The sequence below is a fragment of the Parasteatoda tepidariorum genome, chromosome 9, assembly GCF_982258835.1.
Source record: "Parasteatoda tepidariorum strain Cologne lab strain chromosome 9, Ptep-v5.0, whole genome shotgun sequence".
NCBI classification, from domain to species: domain Eukaryota; kingdom Metazoa; phylum Arthropoda; class Arachnida; order Araneae; family Theridiidae; genus Parasteatoda; species Parasteatoda tepidariorum.
In genome coordinates this window covers 99,841,603-99,869,114 of record NC_141763.1, presented here as the reverse complement: position 1 = coordinate 99,869,114, position 27,512 = coordinate 99,841,603, and the positions used below count along the sequence as shown (strand labels likewise).

The following is a 27,512-nucleotide window of genomic DNA, read 5'->3' as shown; positions in this document are numbered from 1 at the left end:
CTTGGAAGGCAGCTATGCTAACCGTTATACCACCAACGCGTACTGGCAGCTGTTAAAAATTTCTTTTATCAACTTGCATCTCAACTATTGCTGGAAAGTTTGTAAACAGCCCCTTATACCCATTATTTCATAAGATATCTCAATTGTTCGTGGTTTACAATCTCACGCATTATCAACCTACTCTCCTTGAACGCTCTTCGTGGTTTCCATTTCCCTGTAATGCAACTGCGATTCCTTTATTCTCCTTCATCTTGAACGCGAGTTTGTTGTTGTTTTTCCCCCCTTCTGTTTTGTAGTTCAAAATTATTAATTGACAATATTGAACTTTTATTCGATCTACGGTTAAATTCGTATATTTTCATTGGCGATTCTAAAAGTTATTTCGCAATCGAAAAAAGACGATAATAAAAGCTTAAAAAAATGTATGCGGACGTAAGAGGGCACGAAAATCCCTTGGAAGGAAATATTTATTTTTCAATAGGTTACCAAAATACTATTTGAATTGTTCTTTTTAAAATTAAGAAAAAATGTATGACTTTTCATTAATCATCCTTCTTCAAGATATCAACCTTTAAGATAATAAAACTGATGGTTAAGAAAAAAGGGACATGCGTTGGCCGGGAGTCGAACCCGGGTCAACTGCTTGGAAGGCAGCTATGCTAACCGTTATACCACCAACGCTTGAATGAAGAAGAAAATTTACTTTATAAAAAGCAAAGATCGATATCCCCATAAAGCGCTGTATAACGAAGACGAGAATACTTAAAGTTTTCTTCATACATTTTGATTTTCATACAAATCGGAAATCCTTTTCAACCGAACCGAACTGAAAAAGAATTTTATACCCCATATGAAAGTCGCCTTTCTCAATTTATTTCCTTCTCACTATTCTAAATTATTCTTTTTTCGAATCCATAAGCGCGAAATATTTTTCGCTTGCTAAAAATCTGCCAAAGTGAGACAATATCGAGTCTAACAAAAGCAAAACACTTGCGTTGGCCGGGAGTCGAACCCGGGTCAACTGCTTGGAAGGCAGCTATGCTAACCGTTATACCACCAACGCGTACTGGCAGCTGTTAAAAATTTCTTTTATCAACTTGCATCTCAACTATTGCTGGAAAGTTTGTAAACAGCCCCTTATACCCATTATTTCATAAGATATCTCAATTGTTCGTGGTTTACAATCTCACGCATTATCAACCTACTCTCCTTGAACGCTTTTCGTGGTTTCCATTTCCCTGTAATGCAACTGCGATTCCTTTATTCTCCTTCATCTTGAACGCGAGTTTGTTGTTGTTTTTCCCCCCTTCTGTTTTGTAGTTCAAAATTATTAATTGACAATATTGAACTTTTATTCGATCTACGGTTAAATTCGTATATTTTCATTGGCGATTCTAAAAGTTATTTCGCAATCGAAAAAAGACGATAATAAAAGCTTAAAAAAATGTATGCGGACGTAAGAGGGCACGAAAATCCCTTGGAAGGAAATATTTATTTTTCAATAGGTTACCAAAATACTATTTGAATTGTTCTTTTTAAAATTAAGAAAAAATGTATGACTTTTCATTAATCATCCTTCTTCAAGATATCAACCTTTAAGATAATAAAACTGATGGTTAAGAAAAAAGGGACATGCGTTGGCCGGGAGTCGAACCCGGGTCAACTGCTTGGAAGGCAGCTATGCTAACCGTTATACCACCAACGCTTGAATGAAGAAGAAAATTTACTTTATAAAAAGCAAAGATCGATATCCCCATAAAGCGCTGTATAACGAAGACGAGAATACTTAAAGTTTTCTTCATACATTTTGATTTTCATACAAATCGGAAATCCTTTTCAACCGAACCGAACTGAAAAAGAATTTTATACCCCATATGAAAGTCGCCTTTCTCAATTTATTTCCTTCTCACTATTCTAAATTATTCTTTTTTCGAATCCATAAGCGCGAAATATTTTTCGCTTGCTAAAAATCTGCCAAAGTGAGACAATATCGAGTCTAACAAAAGCAAAACACTTGCGTTGGCCGGGAGTCGAACCCGGGTCAACTGCTTGGAAGGCAGCTATGCTAACCGTTATACCACCAACGCGTACTGGCAGCTGTTAAAAATTTCTTTTATCAACTTGCATCTCAACTATTGCTGGAAAGTTTGTAAACAGCCCCTTATACCCATTATTTCATAAGATATCTCAATTGTTCGTGGTTTACAATCTCACGCATTATCAACCTACTCTCCTTGAACGCTTTTCGTGGTTTCCATTTCCCTGTAATGCAACTGCGATTCCTTTATTCTCCTTCATCTTGAACGCGAGTTTGTTGTTGTTTTTCCCCCCTTCTGTTTTGTAGTTCAAAATTATTAATTGACAATATTGAACTTTTATTCGATCTACGGTTAAATTCGTATATTTTCATTGGCGATTCTAAAAGTTATTTCGCAATCGAAAAAAGACGATAATAAAAGCTTAAAAAAATGTATGCGGACGTAAGAGGGCACGAAAATCCCTTGGAAGGAAATATTTATTTTTCAATAGGTTACCAAAATACTATTTGAATTGTTCTTTTTAAAATTAAGAAAAAATGTATGACTTTTCATTAATCATCCTTCTTCAAGATATCAACCTTTAAGATAATAAAACTGATGGTTAAGAAAAAAGGGACATGCGTTGGCCGGGAGTCGAACCCGGGTCAACTGCTTGGAAGGCAGCTATGCTAACCGTTATACCACCAACGCTTGAATGAAGAAGAAAATTTACTTTATAAAAAGCAAAGATCGATATCCCCATAAAGCGCTGTATAACGAAGACGAGAATACTTAAAGTTTTCTTCATACATTTTGATTTTCATACAAATCGGAAATCCTTTTCAACCGAACCGAACTGAAAAAGAATTTTATACCCCATATGAAAGTCGCCTTTCTCAATTTATTTCCTTCTCACTATTCTAAATTATTCTTTTTTCGAATCCATAAGCGCGAAATATTTTTCGCTTGCTAAAAATCTGCCAAAGTGAGACAATATCGAGTCTAACAAAAGCAAAACACTTGCGTTGGCCGGGAGTCGAACCCGGGTCAACTGCTTGGAAGGCAGCTATGCTAACCGTTATACCACCAACGCGTACTGGCAGCTGTTAAAAATTTCTTTTATCAACTTGCATCTCAACTATTGCTGGAAAGTTTGTAAACAGCCCCTTATACCCATTATTTCATAAGATATCTCAATTGTTCGTGGTTTACAATCTCACGCATTATCAACCTACTCTCCTTGAACGCTTTTCGTGGTTTCCATTTCCCTGTAATGCAACTGCGATTCCTTTATTCTCCTTCATCTTGAACGCGAGTTTGTTGTTGTTTTTCCCCCCTTCTGTTTTGTAGTTCAAAATTATTAATTGACAATATTGAACTTTTATTCGATCTACGGTTAAATTCGTATATTTTCATTGGCGATTCTAAAAGTTATTTCGCAATCGAAAAAAGACGATAATAAAAGCTTAAAAAAATGTATGCGGACGTAAGAGGGCACGAAAATCCCTTGGAAGGAAATATTTATTTTTCAATAGGTTACCAAAATACTATTTGAATTGTTCTTTTTAAAATTAAGAAAAAATGTATGACTTTTCATTAATCATCCTTCTTCAAGATATCAACCTTTAAGATAATAAAACTGATGGTTAAGAAAAAAGGGACATGCGTTGGCCGGGAGTCGAACCCGGGTCAACTGCTTGGAAGGCAGCTATGCTAACCGTTATACCACCAACGCTTGAATGAAGAAGAAAATTTACTTTATAAAAAGCAAAGATCGATATCCCCATAAAGCGCTGTATAACGAAGACGAGAATACTTAAAGTTTTCTTCATACATTTTGATTTTCATACAAATCGGAAATCCTTTTCAACCGAACCGAACTGAAAAAGAATTTTATACCCCATATGAAAGTCGCCTTTCTCAATTTATTTCCTTCTCACTATTCTAAATTATTCTTTTTTCGAATCCATAAGCGCGAAATATTTTTCGCTTGCTAAAAATCTGCCAAAGTGAGACAATATCGAGTCTAACAAAAGCAAAACACTTGCGTTGGCCGGGAGTCGAACCCGGGTCAACTGCTTGGAAGGCAGCTATGCTAACCGTTATACCACCAACGCGTACTGGCAGCTGTTAAAAATTTCTTTTATCAACTTGCATCTCAACTATTGCTGGAAAGTTTGTAAACAGCCCCTTATACCCATTATTTCATAAGATATCTCAATTGTTCGTGGTTTACAATCTCACGCATTATCAACCTACTCTCCTTGAACGCTTTTCGTGGTTTCCATTTCCCTGTAATGCAACTGCGATTCCTTTATTCTCCTTCATCTTGAACGCGAGTTTGTTGTTGTTTTTCCCCCCTTCTGTTTTGTAGTTCAAAATTATTAATTGACAATATTGAACTTTTATTCGATCTACGGTTAAATTCGTATATTTTCATTGGCGATTCTAAAAGTTATTTCGCAATCGAAAAAAGACGATAATAAAAGCTTAAAAAAATGTATGCGGACGTAAGAGGGCACGAAAATCCCTTGGAAGGAAATATTTATTTTTCAATAGGTTACCAAAATACTATTTGAATTGTTCTTTTTAAAATTAAGAAAAAATGTATGACTTTTCATTAATCATCCTTCTTCAAGATATCAACCTTTAAGATAATAAAACTGATGGTTAAGAAAAAAGGGACATGCGTTGGCCGGGAGTCGAACCCGGGTCAACTGCTTGGAAGGCAGCTATGCTAACCGTTATACCACCAACGCTTGAATGAAGAAGAAAATTTACTTTATAAAAAGCAAAGATCGATATCCCCATAAAGCGCTGTATAACGAAGACGAGAATACTTAAAGTTTTCTTCATACATTTTGATTTTCATACAAATCGGAAATCCTTTTCAACCGAACCGAACTGAAAAAGAATTTTATACCCCATATGAAAGTCGCCTTTCTCAATTTATTTCCTTCTCACTATTCTAAATTATTCTTTTTTCGAATCCATAAGCGCGAAATATTTTTCGCTTGCTAAAAATCTGCCAAAGTGAGACAATATCGAGTCTAACAAAAGCAAAACACTTGCGTTGGCCGGGAGTCGAACCCGGGTCAACTGCTTGGAAGGCAGCTATGCTAACCGTTATACCACCAACGCGTACTGGCAGCTGTTAAAAATTTCTTTTATCAACTTGCATCTCAACTATTGCTGGAAAGTTTGTAAACAGCCCCTTATACCCATTATTTCATAAGATATCTCAATTGTTCGTGGTTTACAATCTCACGCATTATCAACCTACTCTCCTTGAACGCTTTTCGTGGTTTCCATTTCCCTGTAATGCAACTGCGATTCCTTTATTCTCCTTCATCTTGAACGCGAGTTTGTTGTTGTTTTTCCCCCCTTCTGTTTTGTAGTTCAAAATTATTAATTGACAATATTGAACTTTTATTCGATCTACGGTTAAATTCGTATATTTTCATTGGCGATTCTAAAAGTTATTTCGCAATCGAAAAAAGACGATAATAAAAGCTTAAAAAAATGTATGCGGACGTAAGAGGGCACGAAAATCCCTTGGAAGGAAATATTTATTTTTCAATAGGTTACCAAAATACTATTTGAATTGTTCTTTTTAAAATTAAGAAAAAATGTATGACTTTTCATTAATCATCCTTCTTCAAGATATCAACCTTTAAGATAATAAAACTGATGGTTAAGAAAAAAGGGACATGCGTTGGCCGGGAGTCGAACCCGGGTCAACTGCTTGGAAGGCAGCTATGCTAACCGTTATACCACCAACGCTTGAATGAAGAAGAAAATTTACTTTATAAAAAGCAAAGATCGATATCCCCATAAAGCGCTGTATAACGAAGACGAGAATACTTAAAGTTTTCTTCATACATTTTGATTTTCATACAAATCGGAAATCCTTTTCAACCGAACCGAACTGAAAAAGAATTTTATACCCCATATGAAAGTCGCCTTTCTCAATTTATTTCCTTCTCACTATTCTAAATTATTCTTTTTTCGAATCCATAAGCGCGAAATATTTTTCGCTTGCTAAAAATCTGCCAAAGTGAGACAATATCGAGTCTAACAAAAGCAAAACACTTGCGTTGGCCGGGAGTCGAACCCGGGTCAACTGCTTGGAAGGCAGCTATGCTAACCGTTATACCACCAACGCGTACTGGCAGCTGTTAAAAATTTCTTTTATCAACTTGCATCTCAACTATTGCTGGAAAGTTTGTAAACAGCCCCTTATACCCATTATTTCATAAGATATCTCAATTGTTCGTGGTTTACAATCTCACGCATTATCAACCTACTCTCCTTGAACGCTTTTCGTGGTTTCCATTTCCCTGTAATGCAACTGCGATTCCTTTATTCTCCTTCATCTTGAACGCGAGTTTGTTGTTGTTTTTCCCCCCTTCTGTTTTGTAGTTCAAAATTATTAATTGACAATATTGAACTTTTATTCGATCTACGGTTAAATTCGTATATTTTCATTGGCGATTCTAAAAGTTATTTCGCAATCGAAAAAAGACGATAATAAAAGCTTAAAAAAATGTATGCGGACGTAAGAGGGCACGAAAATCCCTTGGAAGGAAATATTTATTTTTCAATAGGTTACCAAAATACTATTTGAATTGTTCTTTTTAAAATTAAGAAAAAATGTATGACTTTTCATTAATCATCCTTCTTCAAGATATCAACCTTTAAGATAATAAAACTGATGGTTAAGAAAAAAGGGACATGCGTTGGCCGGGAGTCGAACCCGGGTCAACTGCTTGGAAGGCAGCTATGCTAACCGTTATACCACCAACGCTTGAATGAAGAAGAAAATTTACTTTATAAAAAGCAAAGATCGATATCCCCATAAAGCGCTGTATAACGAAGACGAGAATACTTAAAGTTTTCTTCATACATTTTGATTTTCATACAAATCGGAAATCCTTTTCAACCGAACCGAACTGAAAAAGAATTTTATACCCCATATGAAAGTCGCCTTTCTCAATTTATTTCCTTCTCACTATTCTAAATTATTCTTTTTTCGAATCCATAAGCGCGAAATATTTTTCGCTTGCTAAAAATCTGCCAAAGTGAGACAATATCGAGTCTAACAAAAGCAAAACACTTGCGTTGGCCGGGAGTCGAACCCGGGTCAACTGCTTGGAAGGCAGCTATGCTAACCGTTATACCACCAACGCGTACTGGCAGCTGTTAAAAATTTCTTTTATCAACTTGCATCTCAACTATTGCTGGAAAGTTTGTAAACAGCCCCTTATACCCATTATTTCATAAGATATCTCAATTGTTCGTGGTTTACAATCTCACGCATTATCAACCTACTCTCCTTGAACGCTTTTCGTGGTTTCCATTTCCCTGTAATGCAACTGCGATTCCTTTATTCTCCTTCATCTTGAACGCGAGTTTGTTGTTGTTTTTCCCCCCTTCTGTTTTGTAGTTCAAAATTATTAATTGACAATATTGAACTTTTATTCGATCTACGGTTAAATTCGTATATTTTCATTGGCGATTCTAAAAGTTATTTCGCAATCGAAAAAAGACGATAATAAAAGCTTAAAAAAATGTATGCGGACGTAAGAGGGCACGAAAATCCCTTGGAAGGAAATATTTATTTTTCAATAGGTTACCAAAATACTATTTGAATTGTTCTTTTTAAAATTAAGAAAAAATGTATGACTTTTCATTAATCATCCTTCTTCAAGATATCAACCTTTAAGATAATAAAACTGATGGTTAAGAAAAAAGGGACATGCGTTGGCCGGGAGTCGAACCCGGGTCAACTGCTTGGAAGGCAGCTATGCTAACCGTTATACCACCAACGCTTGAATGAAGAAGAAAATTTACTTTATAAAAAGCAAAGATCGATATCCCCATAAAGCGCTGTATAACGAAGACGAGAATACTTAAAGTTTTCTTCATACATTTTGATTTTCATACAAATCGGAAATCCTTTTCAACCGAACCGAACTGAAAAAGAATTTTATACCCCATATGAAAGTCGCCTTTCTCAATTTATTTCCTTCTCACTATTCTAAATTATTCTTTTTTCGAATCCATAAGCGCGAAATATTTTTCGCTTGCTAAAAATCTGCCAAAGTGAGACAATATCGAGTCTAACAAAAGCAAAACACTTGCGTTGGCCGGGAGTCGAACCCGGGTCAACTGCTTGGAAGGCAGCTATGCTAACCGTTATACCACCAACGCGTACTGGCAGCTGTTAAAAATTTCTTTTATCAACTTGCATCTCAACTATTGCTGGAAAGTTTGTAAACAGCCCCTTATACCCATTATTTCATAAGATATCTCAATTGTTCGTGGTTTACAATCTCACGCATTATCAACCTACTCTCCTTGAACGCTTTTCGTGGTTTCCATTTCCCTGTAATGCAACTGCGATTCCTTTATTCTCCTTCATCTTGAACGCGAGTTTGTTGTTGTTTTTCCCCCCTTCTGTTTTGTAGTTCAAAATTATTAATTGACAATATTGAACTTTTATTCGATCTACGGTTAAATTCGTATATTTTCATTGGCGATTCTAAAAGTTATTTCGCAATCGAAAAAAGACGATAATAAAAGCTTAAAAAAATGTATGCGGACGTAAGAGGGCACGAAAATCCCTTGGAAGGAAATATTTATTTTTCAATAGGTTACCAAAATACTATTTGAATTGTTCTTTTTAAAATTAAGAAAAAATGTATGACTTTTCATTAATCATCCTTCTTCAAGATATCAACCTTTAAGATAATAAAACTGATGGTTAAGAAAAAAGGGACATGCGTTGGCCGGGAGTCGAACCCGGGTCAACTGCTTGGAAGGCAGCTATGCTAACCGTTATACCACCAACGCTTGAATGAAGAAGAAAATTTACTTTATAAAAAGCAAAGATCGATATCCCCATAAAGCGCTGTATAACGAAGACGAGAATACTTAAAGTTTTCTTCATACATTTTGATTTTCATACAAATCGGAAATCCTTTTCAACCGAACCGAACTGAAAAAGAATTTTATACCCCATATGAAAGTCGCCTTTCTCAATTTATTTCCTTCTCACTATTCTAAATTATTCTTTTTTCGAATCCATAAGCGCGAAATATTTTTCGCTTGCTAAAAATCTGCCAAAGTGAGACAATATCGAGTCTAACAAAAGCAAAACACTTGCGTTGGCCGGGAGTCGAACCCGGGTCAACTGCTTGGAAGGCAGCTATGCTAACCGTTATACCACCAACGCGTACTGGCAGCTGTTAAAAATTTCTTTTATCAACTTGCATCTCAACTATTGCTGGAAAGTTTGTAAACAGCCCCTTATACCCATTATTTCATAAGATATCTCAATTGTTCGTGGTTTACAATCTCACGCATTATCAACCTACTCTCCTTGAACGCTTTTCGTGGTTTCCATTTCCCTGTAATGCAACTGCGATTCCTTTATTCTCCTTCATCTTGAACGCGAGTTTGTTGTTGTTTTTCCCCCCTTCTGTTTTGTAGTTCAAAATTATTAATTGACAATATTGAACTTTTATTCGATCTACGGTTAAATTCGTATATTTTCATTGGCGATTCTAAAAGTTATTTCGCAATCGAAAAAAGACGATAATAAAAGCTTAAAAAAATGTATGCGGACGTAAGAGGGCACGAAAATCCCTTGGAAGGAAATATTTATTTTTCAATAGGTTACCAAAATACTATTTGAATTGTTCTTTTTAAAATTAAGAAAAAATGTATGACTTTTCATTAATCATCCTTCTTCAAGATATCAACCTTTAAGATAATAAAACTGATGGTTAAGAAAAAAGGGACATGCGTTGGCCGGGAGTCGAACCCGGGTCAACTGCTTGGAAGGCAGCTATGCTAACCGTTATACCACCAACGCTTGAATGAAGAAGAAAATTTACTTTATAAAAAGCAAAGATCGATATCCCCATAAAGCGCTGTATAACGAAGACGAGAATACTTAAAGTTTTCTTCATACATTTTGATTTTCATACAAATCGGAAATCCTTTTCAACCGAACCGAACTGAAAAAGAATTTTATACCCCATATGAAAGTCGCCTTTCTCAATTTATTTCCTTCTCACTATTCTAAATTATTCTTTTTTCGAATCCATAAGCGCGAAATATTTTTCGCTTGCTAAAAATCTGCCAAAGTGAGACAATATCGAGTCTAACAAAAGCAAAACACTTGCGTTGGCCGGGAGTCGAACCCGGGTCAACTGCTTGGAAGGCAGCTATGCTAACCGTTATACCACCAACGCGTACTGGCAGCTGTTAAAAATTTCTTTTATCAACTTGCATCTCAACTATTGCTGGAAAGTTTGTAAACAGCCCCTTATACCCATTATTTCATAAGATATCTCAATTGTTCGTGGTTTACAATCTCACGCATTATCAACCTACTCTCCTTGAACGCTTTTCGTGGTTTCCATTTCCCTGTAATGCAACTGCGATTCCTTTATTCTCCTTCATCTTGAACGCGAGTTTGTTGTTGTTTTTCCCCCCTTCTGTTTTGTAGTTCAAAATTATTAATTGACAATATTGAACTTTTATTCGATCTACGGTTAAATTCGTATATTTTCATTGGCGATTCTAAAAGTTATTTCGCAATCGAAAAAAGACGATAATAAAAGCTTAAAAAAATGTATGCGGACGTAAGAGGGCACGAAAATCCCTTGGAAGGAAATATTTATTTTTCAATAGGTTACCAAAATACTATTTGAATTGTTCTTTTTAAAATTAAGAAAAAATGTATGACTTTTCATTAATCATCCTTCTTCAAGATATCAACCTTTAAGATAATAAAACTGATGGTTAAGAAAAAAGGGACATGCGTTGGCCGGGAGTCGAACCCGGGTCAACTGCTTGGAAGGCAGCTATGCTAACCGTTATACCACCAACGCTTGAATGAAGAAGAAAATTTACTTTATAAAAAGCAAAGATCGATATCCCCATAAAGCGCTGTATAACGAAGACGAGAATACTTAAAGTTTTCTTCATACATTTTGATTTTCATACAAATCGGAAATCCTTTTCAACCGAACCGAACTGAAAAAGAATTTTATACCCCATATGAAAGTCGCCTTTCTCAATTTATTTCCTTCTCACTATTCTAAATTATTCTTTTTTCGAATCCATAAGCGCGAAATATTTTTCGCTTGCTAAAAATCTGCCAAAGTGAGACAATATCGAGTCTAACAAAAGCAAAACACTTGCGTTGGCCGGGAGTCGAACCCGGGTCAACTGCTTGGAAGGCAGCTATGCTAACCGTTATACCACCAACGCGTACTGGCAGCTGTTAAAAATTTCTTTTATCAACTTGCATCTCAACTATTGCTGGAAAGTTTGTAAACAGCCCCTTATACCCATTATTTCATAAGATATCTCAATTGTTCGTGGTTTACAATCTCACGCATTATCAACCTACTCTCCTTGAACGCTTTTCGTGGTTTCCATTTCCCTGTAATGCAACTGCGATTCCTTTATTCTCCTTCATCTTGAACGCGAGTTTGTTGTTGTTTTTCCCCCCTTCTGTTTTGTAGTTCAAAATTATTAATTGACAATATTGAACTTTTATTCGATCTACGGTTAAATTCGTATATTTTCATTGGCGATTCTAAAAGTTATTTCGCAATCGAAAAAAGACGATAATAAAAGCTTAAAAAAATGTATGCGGACGTAAGAGGGCACGAAAATCCCTTGGAAGGAAATATTTATTTTTCAATAGGTTACCAAAATACTATTTGAATTGTTCTTTTTAAAATTAAGAAAAAATGTATGACTTTTCATTAATCATCCTTCTTCAAGATATCAACCTTTAAGATAATAAAACTGATGGTTAAGAAAAAAGGGACATGCGTTGGCCGGGAGTCGAACCCGGGTCAACTGCTTGGAAGGCAGCTATGCTAACCGTTATACCACCAACGCTTGAATGAAGAAGAAAATTTACTTTATAAAAAGCAAAGATCGATATCCCCATAAAGCGCTGTATAACGAAGACGAGAATACTTAAAGTTTTCTTCATACATTTTGATTTTCATACAAATCGGAAATCCTTTTCAACCGAACCGAACTGAAAAAGAATTTTATACCCCATATGAAAGTCGCCTTTCTCAATTTATTTCCTTCTCACTATTCTAAATTATTCTTTTTTCGAATCCATAAGCGCGAAATATTTTTCGCTTGCTAAAAATCTGCCAAAGTGAGACAATATCGAGTCTAACAAAAGCAAAACACTTGCGTTGGCCGGGAGTCGAACCCGGGTCAACTGCTTGGAAGGCAGCTATGCTAACCGTTATACCACCAACGCGTACTGGCAGCTGTTAAAAATTTCTTTTATCAACTTGCATCTCAACTATTGCTGGAAAGTTTGTAAACAGCCCCTTATACCCATTATTTCATAAGATATCTCAATTGTTCGTGGTTTACAATCTCACGCATTATCAACCTACTCTCCTTGAACGCTTTTCGTGGTTTCCATTTCCCTGTAATGCAACTGCGATTCCTTTATTCTCCTTCATCTTGAACGCGAGTTTGTTGTTGTTTTTCCCCCCTTCTGTTTTGTAGTTCAAAATTATTAATTGACAATATTGAACTTTTATTCGATCTACGGTTAAATTCGTATATTTTCATTGGCGATTCTAAAAGTTATTTCGCAATCGAAAAAAGACGATAATAAAAGCTTAAAAAAATGTATGCGGACGTAAGAGGGCACGAAAATCCCTTGGAAGGAAATATTTATTTTTCAATAGGTTACCAAAATACTATTTGAATTGTTCTTTTTAAAATTAAGAAAAAATGTATGACTTTTCATTAATCATCCTTCTTCAAGATATCAACCTTTAAGATAATAAAACTGATGGTTAAGAAAAAAGGGACATGCGTTGGCCGGGAGTCGAACCCGGGTCAACTGCTTGGAAGGCAGCTATGCTAACCGTTATACCACCAACGCTTGAATGAAGAAGAAAATTTACTTTATAAAAAGCAAAGATCGATATCCCCATAAAGCGCTGTATAACGAAGACGAGAATACTTAAAGTTTTCTTCATACATTTTGATTTTCATACAAATCGGAAATCCTTTTCAACCGAACCGAACTGAAAAAGAATTTTATACCCCATATGAAAGTCGCCTTTCTCAATTTATTTCCTTCTCACTATTCTAAATTATTCTTTTTTCGAATCCATAAGCGCGAAATATTTTTCGCTTGCTAAAAATCTGCCAAAGTGAGACAATATCGAGTCTAACAAAAGCAAAACACTTGCGTTGGCCGGGAGTCGAACCCGGGTCAACTGCTTGGAAGGCAGCTATGCTAACCGTTATACCACCAACGCGTACTGGCAGCTGTTAAAAATTTCTTTTATCAACTTGCATCTCAACTATTGCTGGAAAGTTTGTAAACAGCCCCTTATACCCATTATTTCATAAGATATCTCAATTGTTCGTGGTTTACAATCTCACGCATTATCAACCTACTCTCCTTGAACGCTTTTCGTGGTTTCCATTTCCCTGTAATGCAACTGCGATTCCTTTATTCTCCTTCATCTTGAACGCGAGTTTGTTGTTGTTTTTCCCCCCTTCTGTTTTGTAGTTCAAAATTATTAATTGACAATATTGAACTTTTATTCGATCTACGGTTAAATTCGTATATTTTCATTGGCGATTCTAAAAGTTATTTCGCAATCGAAAAAAGACGATAATAAAAGCTTAAAAAAATGTATGCGGACGTAAGAGGGCACGAAAATCCCTTGGAAGGAAATATTTATTTTTCAATAGGTTACCAAAATACTATTTGAATTGTTCTTTTTAAAATTAAGAAAAAATGTATGACTTTTCATTAATCATCCTTCTTCAAGATATCAACCTTTAAGATAATAAAACTGATGGTTAAGAAAAAAGGGACATGCGTTGGCCGGGAGTCGAACCCGGGTCAACTGCTTGGAAGGCAGCTATGCTAACCGTTATACCACCAACGCTTGAATGAAGAAGAAAATTTACTTTATAAAAAGCAAAGATCGATATCCCCATAAAGCGCTGTATAACGAAGACGAGAATACTTAAAGTTTTCTTCATACATTTTGATTTTCATACAAATCGGAAATCCTTTTCAACCGAACCGAACTGAAAAAGAATTTTATACCCCATATGAAAGTCGCCTTTCTCAATTTATTTCCTTCTCACTATTCTAAATTATTCTTTTTTCGAATCCATAAGCGCGAAATATTTTTCGCTTGCTAAAAATCTGCCAAAGTGAGACAATATCGAGTCTAACAAAAGCAAAACACTTGCGTTGGCCGGGAGTCGAACCCGGGTCAACTGCTTGGAAGGCAGCTATGCTAACCGTTATACCACCAACGCGTACTGGCAGCTGTTAAAAATTTCTTTTATCAACTTGCATCTCAACTATTGCTGGAAAGTTTGTAAACAGCCCCTTATACCCATTATTTCATAAGATATCTCAATTGTTCGTGGTTTACAATCTCACGCATTATCAACCTACTCTCCTTGAACGCTTTTCGTGGTTTCCATTTCCCTGTAATGCAACTGCGATTCCTTTATTCTCCTTCATCTTGAACGCGAGTTTGTTGTTGTTTTTCCCCCCTTCTGTTTTGTAGTTCAAAATTATTAATTGACAATATTGAACTTTTATTCGATCTACGGTTAAATTCGTATATTTTCATTGGCGATTCTAAAAGTTATTTCGCAATCGAAAAAAGACGATAATAAAAGCTTAAAAAAATGTATGCGGACGTAAGAGGGCACGAAAATCCCTTGGAAGGAAATATTTATTTTTCAATAGGTTACCAAAATACTATTTGAATTGTTCTTTTTAAAATTAAGAAAAAATGTATGACTTTTCATTAATCATCCTTCTTCAAGATATCAACCTTTAAGATAATAAAACTGATGGTTAAGAAAAAAGGGACATGCGTTGGCCGGGAGTCGAACCCGGGTCAACTGCTTGGAAGGCAGCTATGCTAACCGTTATACCACCAACGCTTGAATGAAGAAGAAAATTTACTTTATAAAAAGCAAAGATCGATATCCCCATAAAGCGCTGTATAACGAAGACGAGAATACTTAAAGTTTTCTTCATACATTTTGATTTTCATACAAATCGGAAATCCTTTTCAACCGAACCGAACTGAAAAAGAATTTTATACCCCATATGAAAGTCGCCTTTCTCAATTTATTTCCTTCTCACTATTCTAAATTATTCTTTTTTCGAATCCATAAGCGCGAAATATTTTTCGCTTGCTAAAAATCTGCCAAAGTGAGACAATATCGAGTCTAACAAAAGCAAAACACTTGCGTTGGCCGGGAGTCGAACCCGGGTCAACTGCTTGGAAGGCAGCTATGCTAACCGTTATACCACCAACGCGTACTGGCAGCTGTTAAAAATTTCTTTTATCAACTTGCATCTCAACTATTGCTGGAAAGTTTGTAAACAGCCCCTTATACCCATTATTTCATAAGATATCTCAATTGTTCGTGGTTTACAATCTCACGCATTATCAACCTACTCTCCTTGAACGCTTTTCGTGGTTTCCATTTCCCTGTAATGCAACTGCGATTCCTTTATTCTCCTTCATCTTGAACGCGAGTTTGTTGTTGTTTTTCCCCCCTTCTGTTTTGTAGTTCAAAATTATTAATTGACAATATTGAACTTTTATTCGATCTACGGTTAAATTCGTATATTTTCATTGGCGATTCTAAAAGTTATTTCGCAATCGAAAAAAGACGATAATAAAAGCTTAAAAAAATGTATGCGGACGTAAGAGGGCACGAAAATCCCTTGGAAGGAAATATTTATTTTTCAATAGGTTACCAAAATACTATTTGAATTGTTCTTTTTAAAATTAAGAAAAAATGTATGACTTTTCATTAATCATCCTTCTTCAAGATATCAACCTTTAAGATAATAAAACTGATGGTTAAGAAAAAAGGGACATGCGTTGGCCGGGAGTCGAACCCGGGTCAACTGCTTGGAAGGCAGCTATGCTAACCGTTATACCACCAACGCTTGAATGAAGAAGAAAATTTACTTTATAAAAAGCAAAGATCGATATCCCCATAAAGCGCTGTATAACGAAGACGAGAATACTTAAAGTTTTCTTCATACATTTTGATTTTCATACAAATCGGAAATCCTTTTCAACCGAACCGAACTGAAAAAGAATTTTATACCCCATATGAAAGTCGCCTTTCTCAATTTATTTCCTTCTCACTATTCTAAATTATTCTTTTTTCGAATCCATAAGCGCGAAATATTTTTCGCTTGCTAAAAATCTGCCAAAGTGAGACAATATCGAGTCTAACAAAAGCAAAACACTTGCGTTGGCCGGGAGTCGAACCCGGGTCAACTGCTTGGAAGGCAGCTATGCTAACCGTTATACCACCAACGCGTACTGGCAGCTGTTAAAAATTTCTTTTATCAACTTGCATCTCAACTATTGCTGGAAAGTTTGTAAACAGCCCCTTATACCCATTATTTCATAAGATATCTCAATTGTTCGTGGTTTACAATCTCACGCATTATCAACCTACTCTCCTTGAACGCTTTTCGTGGTTTCCATTTCCCTGTAATGCAACTGCGATTCCTTTATTCTCCTTCATCTTGAACGCGAGTTTGTTGTTGTTTTTCCCCCCTTCTGTTTTGTAGTTCAAAATTATTAATTGACAATATTGAACTTTTATTCGATCTACGGTTAAATTCGTATATTTTCATTGGCGATTCTAAAAGTTATTTCGCAATCGAAAAAAGACGATAATAAAAGCTTAAAAAAATGTATGCGGACGTAAGAGGGCACGAAAATCCCTTGGAAGGAAATATTTATTTTTCAATAGGTTACCAAAATACTATTTGAATTGTTCTTTTTAAAATTAAGAAAAAATGTATGACTTTTCATTAATCATCCTTCTTCAAGATATCAACCTTTAAGATAATAAAACTGATGGTTAAGAAAAAAGGGACATGCGTTGGCCGGGAGTCGAACCCGGGTCAACTGCTTGGAAGGCAGCTATGCTAACCGTTATACCACCAACGCTTGAATGAAGAAGAAAATTTACTTTATAAAAAGCAAAGATCGATATCCCCATAAAGCGCTGTATAACGAAGACGAGAATACTTAAAGTTTTCTTCATACATTTTGATTTTCATACAAATCGGAAATCCTTTTCAACCGAACCGAACTGAAAAAGAATTTTATACCCCATATGAAAGTCGCCTTTCTCAATTTATTTCCTTCTCACTATTCTAAATTATTCTTTTTTCGAATCCATAAGCGCGAAATATTTTTCGCTTGCTAAAAATCTGCCAAAGTGAGACAATATCGAGTCTAACAAAAGCAAAACACTTGCGTTGGCCGGGAGTCGAACCCGGGTCAACTGCTTGGAAGGCAGCTATGCTAACCGTTATACCACCAACGCGTACTGGCAGCTGTTAAAAATTTCTTTTATCAACTTGCATCTCAACTATTGCTGGAAAGTTTGTAAACAGCCCCTTATACCCATTATTTCATAAGATATCTCAATTGTTCGTGGTTTACAATCTCACGCATTATCAACCTACTCTCCTTGAACGCTTTTCGTGGTTTCCATTTCCCTGTAATGCAACTGCGATTCCTTTATTCTCCTTCATCTTGAACGCGAGTTTGTTGTTGTTTTTCCCCCCTTCTGTTTTGTAGTTCAAAATTATTAATTGACAATATTGAACTTTTATTCGATCTACGGTTAAATTCGTATATTTTCATTGGCGATTCTAAAAGTTATTTCGCAATCGAAAAAAGACGATAATAAAAGCTTAAAAAAATGTATGCGGACGTAAGAGGGCACGAAAATCCCTTGGAAGGAAATATTTATTTTTCAATAGGTTACCAAAATACTATTTGAATTGTTCTTTTTAAAATTAAGAAAAAATGTATGACTTTTCATTAATCATCCTTCTTCAAGATATCAACCTTTAAGATAATAAAACTGATGGTTAAGAAAAAAGGGACATGCGTTGGCCGGGAGTCGAACCCGGGTCAACTGCTTGGAAGGCAGCTATGCTAACCGTTATACCACCAACGCTTGAATGAAGAAGAAAATTTACTTTATAAAAAGCAAAGATCGATATCCCCATAAAGCGCTGTATAACGAAGACGAGAATACTTAAAGTTTTCTTCATACATTTTGATTTTCATACAAATCGGAAATCCTTTTCAACCGAACCGAACTGAAAAAGAATTTTATACCCCATATGAAAGTCGCCTTTCTCAATTTATTTCCTTCTCACTATTCTAAATTATTCTTTTTTCGAATCCATAAGCGCGAAATATTTTTCGCTTGCTAAAAATCTGCCAAAGTGAGACAATATCGAGTCTAACAAAAGCAAAACACTTGCGTTGGCCGGGAGTCGAACCCGGGTCAACTGCTTGGAAGGCAGCTATGCTAACCGTTATACCACCAACGCGTACTGGCAGCTGTTAAAAATTTCTTTTATCAACTTGCATCTCAACTATTGCTGGAAAGTTTGTAAACAGCCCCTTATACCCATTATTTCATAAGATATCTCAATTGTTCGTGGTTTACAATCTCACGCATTATCAACCTACTCTCCTTGAACGCTTTTCGTGGTTTCCATTTCCCTGTAATGCAACTGCGATTCCTTTATTCTCCTTCATCTTGAACGCGAGTTTGTTGTTGTTTTTCCCCCCTTCTGTTTTGTAGTTCAAAATTATTAATTGACAATATTGAACTTTTATTCGATCTACGGTTAAATTCGTATATTTTCATTGGCGATTCTAAAAGTTATTTCGCAATCGAAAAAAGACGATAATAAAAGCTTAAAAAAATGTATGCGGACGTAAGAGGGCACGAAAATCCCTTGGAAGGAAATATTTATTTTTCAATAGGTTACCAAAATACTATTTGAATTGTTCTTTTTAAAATTAAGAAAAAATGTATGACTTTTCATTAATCATCCTTCTTCAAGATATCAACCTTTAAGATAATAAAACTGATGGTTAAGAAAAAAGGGACATGCGTTGGCCGGGAGTCGAACCCGGGTCAACTGCTTGGAAGGCAGCTATGCTAACCGTTATACCACCAACGCTTGAATGAAGAAGAAAATTTACTTTATAAAAAGCAAAGATCGATATCCCCATAAAGCGCTGTATAACGAAGACGAGAATACTTAAAGTTTTCTTCATACATTTTGATTTTCATACAAATCGGAAATCCTTTTCAACCGAACCGAACTGAAAAAGAATTTTATACCCCATATGAAAGTCGCCTTTCTCAATTTATTTCCTTCTCACTATTCTAAATTATTCTTTTTTCGAATCCATAAGCGCGAAATATTTTTCGCTTGCTAAAAATCTGCCAAAGTGAGACAATATCGAGTCTAACAAAAGCAAAACACTTGCGTTGGCCGGGAGTCGAACCCGGGTCAACTGCTTGGAAGGCAGCTATGCTAACCGTTATACCACCAACGCGTACTGGCAGCTGTTAAAAATTTCTTTTATCAACTTGCATCTCAACTATTGCTGGAAAGTTTGTAAACAGCCCCTTATACCCATTATTTCATAAGATATCTCAATTGTTCGTGGTTTACAATCTCACGCATTATCAACCTACTCTCCTTGAACGCTTTTCGTGGTTTCCATTTCCCTGTAATGCAACTGCGATTCCTTTATTCTCCTTCATCTTGAACGCGAGTTTGTTGTTGTTTTTCCCCCCTTCTGTTTTGTAGTTCAAAATTATTAATTGACAATATTGAACTTTTATTCGATCTACGGTTAAATTCGTATATTTTCATTGGCGATTCTAAAAGTTATTTCGCAATCGAAAAAAGACGATAATAAAAGCTTAAAAAAATGTATGCGGACGTAAGAGGGCACGAAAATCCCTTGGAAGGAAATATTTATTTTTCAATAGGTTACCAAAATACTATTTGAATTGTTCTTTTTAAAATTAAGAAAAAATGTATGACTTTTCATTAATCATCCTTCTTCAAGATATCAACCTTTAAGATAATAAAACTGATGGTTAAGAAAAAAGGGACATGCGTTGGCCGGGAGTCGAACCCGGGTCAACTGCTTGGAAGGCAGCTATGCTAACCGTTATACCACCAACGCTTGAATGAAGAAGAAAATTTACTTTATAAAAAGCAAAGATCGATATCCCCATAAAGCGCTGTATAACGAAGACGAGAATACTTAAAGTTTTCTTCATACATTTTGATTTTCATACAAATCGGAAATCCTTTTCAACCGAACCGAACTGAAAAAGAATTTTATACCCCATATGAAAGTCGCCTTTCTCAATTTATTTCCTTCTCACTATTCTAAATTATTCTTTTTTCGAATCCATAAGCGCGAAATATTTTTCGCTTGCTAAAAATCTGCCAAAGTGAGACAATATCGAGTCTAACAAAAGCAAAACACTTGCGTTGGCCGGGAGTCGAACCCGGGTCAACTGCTTGGAAGGCAGCTATGCTAACCGTTATACCACCAACGCGTACTGGCAGCTGTTAAAAATTTCTTTTATCAACTTGCATCTCAACTATTGCTGGAAAGTTTGTAAACAGCCCCTTATACCCATTATTTCATAAGATATCTCAATTGTTCGTGGTTTACAATCTCACGCATTATCAACCTACTCTCCTTGAACGCTTTTCGTGGTTTCCATTTCCCTGTAATGCAACTGCGATTCCTTTATTCTCCTTCATCTTGAACGCGAGTTTGTTGTTGTTTTTCCCCCCTTCTGTTTTGTAGTTCAAAATTATTAATTGACAATATTGAACTTTTATTCGATCTACGGTTAAATTCGTATATTTTCATTGGCGATTCTAAAAGTTATTTCGCAATCGAAAAAAGACGATAATAAAAGCTTAAAAAAATGTATGCGGACGTAAGAGGGCACGAAAATCCCTTGGAAGGAAATATTTATTTTTCAATAGGTTACCAAAATACTATTTGAATTGTTCTTTTTAAAATTAAGAAAAAATGTATGACTTTTCATTAATCATCCTTCTTCAAGATATCAACCTTTAAGATAATAAAACTGATGGTTAAGAAAAAAGGGACATGCGTTGGCCGGGAGTCGAACCCGGGTCAACTGCTTGGAAGGCAGCTATGCTAACCGTTATACCACCAACGCTTGAATGAAGAAGAAAATTTACTTTATAAAAAGCAAAGATCGATATCCCCATAAAGCGCTGTATAACGAAGACGAGAATACTTAAAGTTTTCTTCATACATTTTGATTTTCATACAAATCGGAAATCCTTTTCAACCGAACCGAACTGAAAAAGAATTTTATACCCCATATGAAAGTCGCCTTTCTCAATTTATTTCCTTCTCACTATTCTAAATTATTCTTTTTTCGAATCCATAAGCGCGAAATATTTTTCGCTTGCTAAAAATCTGCCAAAGTGAGACAATATCGAGTCTAACAAAAGCAAAACACTTGCGTTGGCCGGGAGTCGAACCCGGGTCAACTGCTTGGAAGGCAGCTATGCTAACCGTTATACCACCAACGCGTACTGGCAGCTGTTAAAAATTTCTTTTATCAACTTGCATCTCAACTATTGCTGGAAAGTTTGTAAACAGCCCCTTATACCCATTATTTCATAAGATATCTCAATTGTTCGTGGTTTACAATCTCACGCATTATCAACCTACTCTCCTTGAACGCTTTTCGTGGTTTCCATTTCCCTGTAATGCAACTGCGATTCCTTTATTCTCCTTCATCTTGAACGCGAGTTTGTTGTTGTTTTTCCCCCCTTCTGTTTTGTAGTTCAAAATTATTAATTGACAATATTGAACTTTTATTCGATCTACGGTTAAATTCGTATATTTTCATTGGCGATTCTAAAAGTTATTTCGCAATCGAAAAAAGACGATAATAAAAGCTTAAAAAAATGTATGCGGACGTAAGAGGGCACGAAAATCCCTTGGAAGGAAATATTTATTTTTCAATAGGTTACCAAAATACTATTTGAATTGTTCTTTTTAAAATTAAGAAAAAATGTATGACTTTTCATTAATCATCCTTCTTCAAGATATCAACCTTTAAGATAATAAAACTGATGGTTAAGAAAAAAGGGACATGCGTTGGCCGGGAGTCGAACCCGGGTCAACTGCTTGGAAGGCAGCTATGCTAACCGTTATACCACCAACGCTTGAATGAAGAAGAAAATTTACTTTATAAAAAGCAAAGATCGATATCCCCATAAAGCGCTGTATAACGAAGACGAGAATACTTAAAGTTTTCTTCATACATTTTGATTTTCATACAAATCGGAAATCCTTTTCAACCGAACCGAACTGAAAAAGAATTTTATACCCCATATGAAAGTCGCCTTTCTCAATTTATTTCCTTCTCACTATTCTAAATTATTCTTTTTTCGAATCCATAAGCGCGAAATATTTTTCGCTTGCTAAAAATCTGCCAAAGTGAGACAATATCGAGTCTAACAAAAGCAAAACACTTGCGTTGGCCGGGAGTCGAACCCGGGTCAACTGCTTGGAAGGCAGCTATGCTAACCGTTATACCACCAACGCGTACTGGCAGCTGTTAAAAATTTCTTTTATCAACTTGCATCTCAACTATTGCTGGAAAGTTTGTAAACAGCCCCTTATACCCATTATTTCATAAGATATCTCAATTGTTCGTGGTTTACAATCTCACGCATTATCAACCTACTCTCCTTGAACGCTTTTCGTGGTTTCCATTTCCCTGTAATGCAACTGCGATTCCTTTATTCTCCTTCATCTTGAACGCGAGTTTGTTGTTGTTTTTCCCCCCTTCTGTTTTGTAGTTCAAAATTATTAATTGACAATATTGAACTTTTATTCGATCTACGGTTAAATTCGTATATTTTCATTGGCGATTCTAAAAGTTATTTCGCAATCGAAAAAAGACGATAATAAAAGCTTAAAAAAATGTATGCGGACGTAAGAGGGCACGAAAATCCCTTGGAAGGAAATATTTATTTTTCAATAGGTTACCAAAATACTATTTGAATTGTTCTTTTTAAAATTAAGAAAAAATGTATGACTTTTCATTAATCATCCTTCTTCAAGATATCAACCTTTAAGATAATAAAACTGATGGTTAAGAAAAAAGGGACATGCGTTGGCCGGGAGTCGAACCCGGGTCAACTGCTTGGAAGGCAGCTATGCTAACCGTTATACCACCAACGCTTGAATGAAGAAGAAAATTTACTTTATAAAAAGCAAAGATCGATATCCCCATAAAGCGCTGTATAACGAAGACGAGAATACTTAAAGTTTTCTTCATACATTCTGATTTTCATACAAATCGAAAAAAGTTTTAAAATTGATATATTGTTATCTTTTGCCCTGAACTGAACAGGAACTTATTCTCTTTCTTCCCTTTTTTTTGTCATTTCATCGTTCTTTTCTAAGTGAGAATTCAGTATAAATTTCTAATGTACGCATGCGTGTGGACTCCTCTTTTTTTCATTAAAAAGATTTTGGTTTTCAGACAGTTGAATTCTATTTTGCATTATTACTTTATTTTCGTGTAGTAAAGTTTAAACTTCTTTACCTTTTACGGACCAAAATTTAAAATCTTACACAAAATTTGAACTTTATTCGATTTAAAATATATTAGTTTTTTATGTATAAATATTTTTAAATCTCAAATTACTGTCATTTTGAATATATCGTTCTAATTATGGTTCTGAATTTAATATAAAAAATTTTTACTCATGGGGATTAAGTTTAGTTGTGTTAAAAACATTTTACAAGTTAAGAAGTTATTTTATGTTTTAAGTTATTTAGAATATCTCAATTTTAAACTGGAACAGTTATATTTAAATAGTAATAACAAGCCCAGATGATGCAGCATTAAAGTAAGTTTTTCTTCTTCTTTTTTTTTAAATATTAAAAAACTAGACCACATACGTTTTTCATTTTCTCAAATCATTGGCTTTTTCTTCATGTAGATGTTCTATACCATTTTCAGAATATGCATAGAAAGCGCTGGCTAAACTTGACCTAACAATCATGAGTAACTGTTGCATAGTCATTGCAGATATGAAAAAAGCATATTCGCCAAAAAAGCATCATTTCATGAGACGACTTCACATCATTTTGGCACAATTTGTTTTAAAATCCCCTGAATATATATTTTAAAAATGTTTAATTCTTATAGAATTCTATATTGATTCAAATCACAGGGTTGAATTTGATAAAAAACCAAAAATCTGGGAGTAGAAATCCAAAAATGTTATTTGCAAAAACACTTTTGAAATAATTTGAAGAAATACCTGAAATTTAAGCAACAAAAAAAAGGTGCATGTAGGAAACATTTATCCACAGAGTGTTATCAACTTCTTCTTCTCACTGGCACGACAGCCCAGGATGGGCCTTGGCCTTCTCAACAATACTATGCCAAGACATTCTTCCCTTAGCCAAGGTTCTCCAGTCTATTATCTTTGAAATTTTTTGGTCCTTTTCAAGGCAGTCTAAAAATCTTAGGTTTGGTCGTTCTCTTTTTCTTGTACCTGTTGGCCTGGCACAGAAACCTTTTTTGGTTGTCCTGCTATCCTCCATTCTTATAATGCGACCTGCCCATTTAATCCTTTGAATTTTGATAAATTTAATGACATCAGGTTCTTTATATGCTTTGTAAAGTTCCGTGTTTGATCTTCTAAATCAGGTACCGTTTTTACTTATTCCACCAAAAATGCTTCGCAGTATTTTTCTCTCAAATCTAGCTATCATATTTTCATCTCCACGGGTCATTGTCCAGTTCTCACATGCGTGTGTAAGCACTGATCGTATAAGACATTTATAGAGTAACACTTTTGTTTTTCTTTTTATTAGGCTTGACTTATGATATTTTCTTAGACCATAAAAACACTTATTGGCCATCGTGATTCTCGTGTGTATTTCTTGTGTAGTGTCGTATTTGTTGTTAATCTTAGACCCCAAATAGGTGAAGCTATCAACGGCTTCGAATTTGTATGCTCCAATTTCAAACTGTGTTTCTTTATAGCCAGCTTTTGTGCAGGGCATATATTTATTTTTATTTTCATTGATTCTTAACCCCATGAATGTTATCAACGCTTTAATAAAAATATCAATGCGAGATTTTACTTCTTTAAATTGTATTAATATGAATGTCAATGTATGATTTTTAAATTGCGTATATACAAATCTCGACATTTTATTTTAAAATCGCGTAAATACGAATCTCAATGTGTGATTTTTAAATCACGCGATTACGAATCTCAACATTTAATTCTAAAATCGCGTAAATACGAATCTCGATATTTGATTTTAAAATCGTTTGAATACGATTATCGATTTTAACATCAAAAGAATACGAATTTTAATGTTTGATTTTAACATCGCGTGAATACGAATATCCATGTTTGAATTTAAAAACGAGCGAGTATGAATGTCGGTGTTCCTTTTTAAAATCACGTGAATACGAATTCCGATGTATAATTTTTAAATCACTTGAAAAGGAATCATAATAATCATGTGAATATGAAAAGCGATATTTCATACAAAATCATGAAAATGCGAAACAAGATACTCGATATTAAATCACGTAAATAGAAATCGTGATGCATGATTTTAAGTCTCTAAAATAATTCGAATAAGATAAACGTTCTTTGAAGAGGCGGATTATCTTTTTTCTTATTTAGTAATAGTAAAAAATTTTCCGCGATGGAGACAAATTCTTTGCGAATGGTGTTCACGGGCTCGGGTATATTATATGGGTCTGCGTGTACTAGAATGTAGCACACAGACAAAAGAAAAAGTGACAGTCAAGAGTCCTGTCAAATTGTTTTTATAAAAGGTACTAATTTACTCCCGTCATGTTGCGTCATTTACAAAAACAATATCACCTACGTATTTTCAGCTCTGTAGTGTATGTTTCGACCCCTTCCCACCTTAAAAATAGTTCTTTATAGTAAATGGAAATTGACAATATCGTAACAAATCCTATTTTTTCCCCTTTAGCATGTTTTAACATAGTTGCCAATCTTTTTCTGCTGTAACCAGAGAATTTTTCAAGTAATAGTAAAACGTACATATTAATATTTAAATTTTGTCTAATAATTGAAAATTAAAAAGATTATTCTCCTTGTAGCATAAATATAAATAAATGATAGATATACAGGCTGCAACAAAAAGTTTAGAAACGGTCAAACATCTCGAGAAATATGCATTGAATTATAGCAATAGAGGCATTCAATATTTTTTTTAAAAAAATATCCAATGATATCAAACTTGACCCTCCATCCTCAAACTCAGGGGCACGGTGGAGGCAACTTTGAAATCTTAATTACAAATACCTATTTTTTATTGCAGATATGGATTCTTCAGAATTTTTTTTAGCCCTAATTTACCTATAGGTTAATGTGTTTTACTTCACAGATGGCGCTGTAACTGGGAAAATCAAAATACGGTACAGACTGTTTAAAATGACAAAACTCAAGAACTATCAGATTTAGAACATATGAATAGAAATGTTTTGATTTCTTTTTATCAATTCCTTAAAAAATTGTTTTCTTTTTAAAAAATAATAAAACATTTGTTTTTTTTTTCAATCTCATGGGTCTTGATATACCACCATTTTTAACAGTTTGTACCCTAGTTTAATTTTCTTGGTTGCAGCGCCATTTGTAAAGCAAAATACATAAACCTATAAGGCACAATGCAAAAACCCAATAGAATTACTCTTTTGGGAGAATCCAAAGCTGCAATAAAAAGCAGGATTTCCCATTTAAAGTTTCAAAGTTACTGATACACTGCCTCCAGTGGTTGGGTGCGAAATATTAAATCTGGTGCCAATGGATAGCTTTTAAAAAAACATTGAATGCAACAATTTTCACTTTTTTGACACATATCTCAAGATATTTGACAGTTTCCAATTTTTTTCACTCTTTAGACTAAATCAGTATATGGTGTTGGACAACAGTCAAAACGTCAATAATTGACCTAATATTTTGTATACATTTGTATTTTACCAACAGAAACATTATAGGGATGGTGCAACAAAAAAAATTTCAAAATTATTTTTTTCATATGCAGTCATGCCTCCTACAAACTACCATTTTATTTTTTGAATCTATCTCAAAATGTGCAACCGATTCGATCATACCTCCCACTAACCACCATTTCATTCCTAATTTTATCTCAAAATGTGCAACAGATACAATTAATATTGATGATATAAGTAAATTCAGAAAGATATATAAATAGTATAGCACTGTTAATAAATAATGCTAAAATGTATCAACAGACCAACCATAAATAAAAAGAGAAAACATTCCTTTCGCACCTCAATTCCAGTAGTGGTTGGGGGGGGGGTCTAAGTCCTTTTCAAGATGAATCCCTGTGTCCCTGAATATTTCTTTTTCCTTTAAACAGAGATCCCGAACCAATTCGTGGAGGAAACAGAGAAATCTATGTCAATAGAAGTCTATGTAAGCTAGCTTTTTTCCTCTATGTATATTCTTTG

The 27,512-nt window shown here is 34.9% G+C and overlaps 45 non-coding genes across 45 annotated transcripts; all 45 read right to left on the bottom strand.

Annotated features, from left to right (window-relative positions):
- Positions 1 to 609: 609 nt before the first annotated feature.
- On the bottom strand, positions 610 to 681 carry TRNAG-UCC (transfer RNA glycine (anticodon UCC)). Its single transcript has one exon. It is a non-coding gene; the product is annotated as a tRNA-Gly (tRNA).
- Positions 682 to 991: 310 nt separating this feature from the next.
- TRNAG-UCC (transfer RNA glycine (anticodon UCC)) lies at positions 992 to 1,063 on the bottom strand. Its single transcript has one exon. It is a non-coding gene; the product is annotated as a tRNA-Gly (tRNA).
- A 570-nt stretch (positions 1,064 to 1,633) lies between these two features.
- Positions 1,634 to 1,705, bottom strand: TRNAG-UCC (transfer RNA glycine (anticodon UCC)). The gene has a single exon. It is a non-coding gene; the product is annotated as a tRNA-Gly (tRNA).
- Positions 1,706 to 2,015: 310 nt separating this feature from the next.
- Positions 2,016 to 2,087, bottom strand: TRNAG-UCC (transfer RNA glycine (anticodon UCC)). Its single transcript has one exon. It is a non-coding gene; the product is annotated as a tRNA-Gly (tRNA).
- Positions 2,088 to 2,657: 570 nt separating this feature from the next.
- On the bottom strand, positions 2,658 to 2,729 carry TRNAG-UCC (transfer RNA glycine (anticodon UCC)). The gene has a single exon. It is a non-coding gene; the product is annotated as a tRNA-Gly (tRNA).
- Positions 2,730 to 3,039: 310 nt separating this feature from the next.
- Positions 3,040 to 3,111, bottom strand: TRNAG-UCC (transfer RNA glycine (anticodon UCC)). The gene has a single exon. It is a non-coding gene; the product is annotated as a tRNA-Gly (tRNA).
- Positions 3,112 to 3,681: 570 nt separating this feature from the next.
- TRNAG-UCC (transfer RNA glycine (anticodon UCC)) lies at positions 3,682 to 3,753 on the bottom strand. Its single transcript has one exon. It is a non-coding gene; the product is annotated as a tRNA-Gly (tRNA).
- A 310-nt stretch (positions 3,754 to 4,063) lies between these two features.
- TRNAG-UCC (transfer RNA glycine (anticodon UCC)) lies at positions 4,064 to 4,135 on the bottom strand. Its single transcript has one exon. It is a non-coding gene; the product is annotated as a tRNA-Gly (tRNA).
- Positions 4,136 to 4,705: 570 nt separating this feature from the next.
- Positions 4,706 to 4,777, bottom strand: TRNAG-UCC (transfer RNA glycine (anticodon UCC)). The gene has a single exon. It is a non-coding gene; the product is annotated as a tRNA-Gly (tRNA).
- Positions 4,778 to 5,087: 310 nt separating this feature from the next.
- Positions 5,088 to 5,159, bottom strand: TRNAG-UCC (transfer RNA glycine (anticodon UCC)). The gene has a single exon. It is a non-coding gene; the product is annotated as a tRNA-Gly (tRNA).
- Positions 5,160 to 5,729: 570 nt separating this feature from the next.
- TRNAG-UCC (transfer RNA glycine (anticodon UCC)) lies at positions 5,730 to 5,801 on the bottom strand. The gene has a single exon. It is a non-coding gene; the product is annotated as a tRNA-Gly (tRNA).
- A 310-nt stretch (positions 5,802 to 6,111) lies between these two features.
- Positions 6,112 to 6,183, bottom strand: TRNAG-UCC (transfer RNA glycine (anticodon UCC)). The gene has a single exon. It is a non-coding gene; the product is annotated as a tRNA-Gly (tRNA).
- A 570-nt stretch (positions 6,184 to 6,753) lies between these two features.
- On the bottom strand, positions 6,754 to 6,825 carry TRNAG-UCC (transfer RNA glycine (anticodon UCC)). The gene has a single exon. It is a non-coding gene; the product is annotated as a tRNA-Gly (tRNA).
- A 310-nt stretch (positions 6,826 to 7,135) lies between these two features.
- Positions 7,136 to 7,207, bottom strand: TRNAG-UCC (transfer RNA glycine (anticodon UCC)). Its single transcript has one exon. It is a non-coding gene; the product is annotated as a tRNA-Gly (tRNA).
- Positions 7,208 to 7,777: 570 nt separating this feature from the next.
- Positions 7,778 to 7,849, bottom strand: TRNAG-UCC (transfer RNA glycine (anticodon UCC)). The gene has a single exon. It is a non-coding gene; the product is annotated as a tRNA-Gly (tRNA).
- Positions 7,850 to 8,159: 310 nt separating this feature from the next.
- TRNAG-UCC (transfer RNA glycine (anticodon UCC)) lies at positions 8,160 to 8,231 on the bottom strand. The gene has a single exon. It is a non-coding gene; the product is annotated as a tRNA-Gly (tRNA).
- Positions 8,232 to 8,801: 570 nt separating this feature from the next.
- TRNAG-UCC (transfer RNA glycine (anticodon UCC)) lies at positions 8,802 to 8,873 on the bottom strand. The gene has a single exon. It is a non-coding gene; the product is annotated as a tRNA-Gly (tRNA).
- Positions 8,874 to 9,183: 310 nt separating this feature from the next.
- TRNAG-UCC (transfer RNA glycine (anticodon UCC)) lies at positions 9,184 to 9,255 on the bottom strand. The gene has a single exon. It is a non-coding gene; the product is annotated as a tRNA-Gly (tRNA).
- Positions 9,256 to 9,825: 570 nt separating this feature from the next.
- On the bottom strand, positions 9,826 to 9,897 carry TRNAG-UCC (transfer RNA glycine (anticodon UCC)). The gene has a single exon. It is a non-coding gene; the product is annotated as a tRNA-Gly (tRNA).
- Positions 9,898 to 10,207: 310 nt separating this feature from the next.
- Positions 10,208 to 10,279, bottom strand: TRNAG-UCC (transfer RNA glycine (anticodon UCC)). Its single transcript has one exon. It is a non-coding gene; the product is annotated as a tRNA-Gly (tRNA).
- A 570-nt stretch (positions 10,280 to 10,849) lies between these two features.
- On the bottom strand, positions 10,850 to 10,921 carry TRNAG-UCC (transfer RNA glycine (anticodon UCC)). Its single transcript has one exon. It is a non-coding gene; the product is annotated as a tRNA-Gly (tRNA).
- A 310-nt stretch (positions 10,922 to 11,231) lies between these two features.
- On the bottom strand, positions 11,232 to 11,303 carry TRNAG-UCC (transfer RNA glycine (anticodon UCC)). The gene has a single exon. It is a non-coding gene; the product is annotated as a tRNA-Gly (tRNA).
- A 570-nt stretch (positions 11,304 to 11,873) lies between these two features.
- On the bottom strand, positions 11,874 to 11,945 carry TRNAG-UCC (transfer RNA glycine (anticodon UCC)). The gene has a single exon. It is a non-coding gene; the product is annotated as a tRNA-Gly (tRNA).
- A 310-nt stretch (positions 11,946 to 12,255) lies between these two features.
- On the bottom strand, positions 12,256 to 12,327 carry TRNAG-UCC (transfer RNA glycine (anticodon UCC)). The gene has a single exon. It is a non-coding gene; the product is annotated as a tRNA-Gly (tRNA).
- A 570-nt stretch (positions 12,328 to 12,897) lies between these two features.
- On the bottom strand, positions 12,898 to 12,969 carry TRNAG-UCC (transfer RNA glycine (anticodon UCC)). Its single transcript has one exon. It is a non-coding gene; the product is annotated as a tRNA-Gly (tRNA).
- Positions 12,970 to 13,279: 310 nt separating this feature from the next.
- TRNAG-UCC (transfer RNA glycine (anticodon UCC)) lies at positions 13,280 to 13,351 on the bottom strand. The gene has a single exon. It is a non-coding gene; the product is annotated as a tRNA-Gly (tRNA).
- Positions 13,352 to 13,921: 570 nt separating this feature from the next.
- TRNAG-UCC (transfer RNA glycine (anticodon UCC)) lies at positions 13,922 to 13,993 on the bottom strand. The gene has a single exon. It is a non-coding gene; the product is annotated as a tRNA-Gly (tRNA).
- A 310-nt stretch (positions 13,994 to 14,303) lies between these two features.
- On the bottom strand, positions 14,304 to 14,375 carry TRNAG-UCC (transfer RNA glycine (anticodon UCC)). Its single transcript has one exon. It is a non-coding gene; the product is annotated as a tRNA-Gly (tRNA).
- A 570-nt stretch (positions 14,376 to 14,945) lies between these two features.
- TRNAG-UCC (transfer RNA glycine (anticodon UCC)) lies at positions 14,946 to 15,017 on the bottom strand. Its single transcript has one exon. It is a non-coding gene; the product is annotated as a tRNA-Gly (tRNA).
- Positions 15,018 to 15,327: 310 nt separating this feature from the next.
- TRNAG-UCC (transfer RNA glycine (anticodon UCC)) lies at positions 15,328 to 15,399 on the bottom strand. Its single transcript has one exon. It is a non-coding gene; the product is annotated as a tRNA-Gly (tRNA).
- A 570-nt stretch (positions 15,400 to 15,969) lies between these two features.
- On the bottom strand, positions 15,970 to 16,041 carry TRNAG-UCC (transfer RNA glycine (anticodon UCC)). Its single transcript has one exon. It is a non-coding gene; the product is annotated as a tRNA-Gly (tRNA).
- Positions 16,042 to 16,351: 310 nt separating this feature from the next.
- On the bottom strand, positions 16,352 to 16,423 carry TRNAG-UCC (transfer RNA glycine (anticodon UCC)). The gene has a single exon. It is a non-coding gene; the product is annotated as a tRNA-Gly (tRNA).
- Positions 16,424 to 16,993: 570 nt separating this feature from the next.
- Positions 16,994 to 17,065, bottom strand: TRNAG-UCC (transfer RNA glycine (anticodon UCC)). Its single transcript has one exon. It is a non-coding gene; the product is annotated as a tRNA-Gly (tRNA).
- A 310-nt stretch (positions 17,066 to 17,375) lies between these two features.
- Positions 17,376 to 17,447, bottom strand: TRNAG-UCC (transfer RNA glycine (anticodon UCC)). The gene has a single exon. It is a non-coding gene; the product is annotated as a tRNA-Gly (tRNA).
- Positions 17,448 to 18,017: 570 nt separating this feature from the next.
- Positions 18,018 to 18,089, bottom strand: TRNAG-UCC (transfer RNA glycine (anticodon UCC)). The gene has a single exon. It is a non-coding gene; the product is annotated as a tRNA-Gly (tRNA).
- Positions 18,090 to 18,399: 310 nt separating this feature from the next.
- Positions 18,400 to 18,471, bottom strand: TRNAG-UCC (transfer RNA glycine (anticodon UCC)). The gene has a single exon. It is a non-coding gene; the product is annotated as a tRNA-Gly (tRNA).
- A 570-nt stretch (positions 18,472 to 19,041) lies between these two features.
- On the bottom strand, positions 19,042 to 19,113 carry TRNAG-UCC (transfer RNA glycine (anticodon UCC)). The gene has a single exon. It is a non-coding gene; the product is annotated as a tRNA-Gly (tRNA).
- A 310-nt stretch (positions 19,114 to 19,423) lies between these two features.
- TRNAG-UCC (transfer RNA glycine (anticodon UCC)) lies at positions 19,424 to 19,495 on the bottom strand. The gene has a single exon. It is a non-coding gene; the product is annotated as a tRNA-Gly (tRNA).
- Positions 19,496 to 20,065: 570 nt separating this feature from the next.
- TRNAG-UCC (transfer RNA glycine (anticodon UCC)) lies at positions 20,066 to 20,137 on the bottom strand. The gene has a single exon. It is a non-coding gene; the product is annotated as a tRNA-Gly (tRNA).
- Positions 20,138 to 20,447: 310 nt separating this feature from the next.
- Positions 20,448 to 20,519, bottom strand: TRNAG-UCC (transfer RNA glycine (anticodon UCC)). Its single transcript has one exon. It is a non-coding gene; the product is annotated as a tRNA-Gly (tRNA).
- Positions 20,520 to 21,089: 570 nt separating this feature from the next.
- Positions 21,090 to 21,161, bottom strand: TRNAG-UCC (transfer RNA glycine (anticodon UCC)). Its single transcript has one exon. It is a non-coding gene; the product is annotated as a tRNA-Gly (tRNA).
- Positions 21,162 to 21,471: 310 nt separating this feature from the next.
- On the bottom strand, positions 21,472 to 21,543 carry TRNAG-UCC (transfer RNA glycine (anticodon UCC)). The gene has a single exon. It is a non-coding gene; the product is annotated as a tRNA-Gly (tRNA).
- Positions 21,544 to 22,113: 570 nt separating this feature from the next.
- Positions 22,114 to 22,185, bottom strand: TRNAG-UCC (transfer RNA glycine (anticodon UCC)). Its single transcript has one exon. It is a non-coding gene; the product is annotated as a tRNA-Gly (tRNA).
- Positions 22,186 to 22,495: 310 nt separating this feature from the next.
- Positions 22,496 to 22,567, bottom strand: TRNAG-UCC (transfer RNA glycine (anticodon UCC)). The gene has a single exon. It is a non-coding gene; the product is annotated as a tRNA-Gly (tRNA).
- A 570-nt stretch (positions 22,568 to 23,137) lies between these two features.
- On the bottom strand, positions 23,138 to 23,209 carry TRNAG-UCC (transfer RNA glycine (anticodon UCC)). The gene has a single exon. It is a non-coding gene; the product is annotated as a tRNA-Gly (tRNA).
- Between the last annotated feature and the right edge of the window lie 4,303 nt (positions 23,210 to 27,512).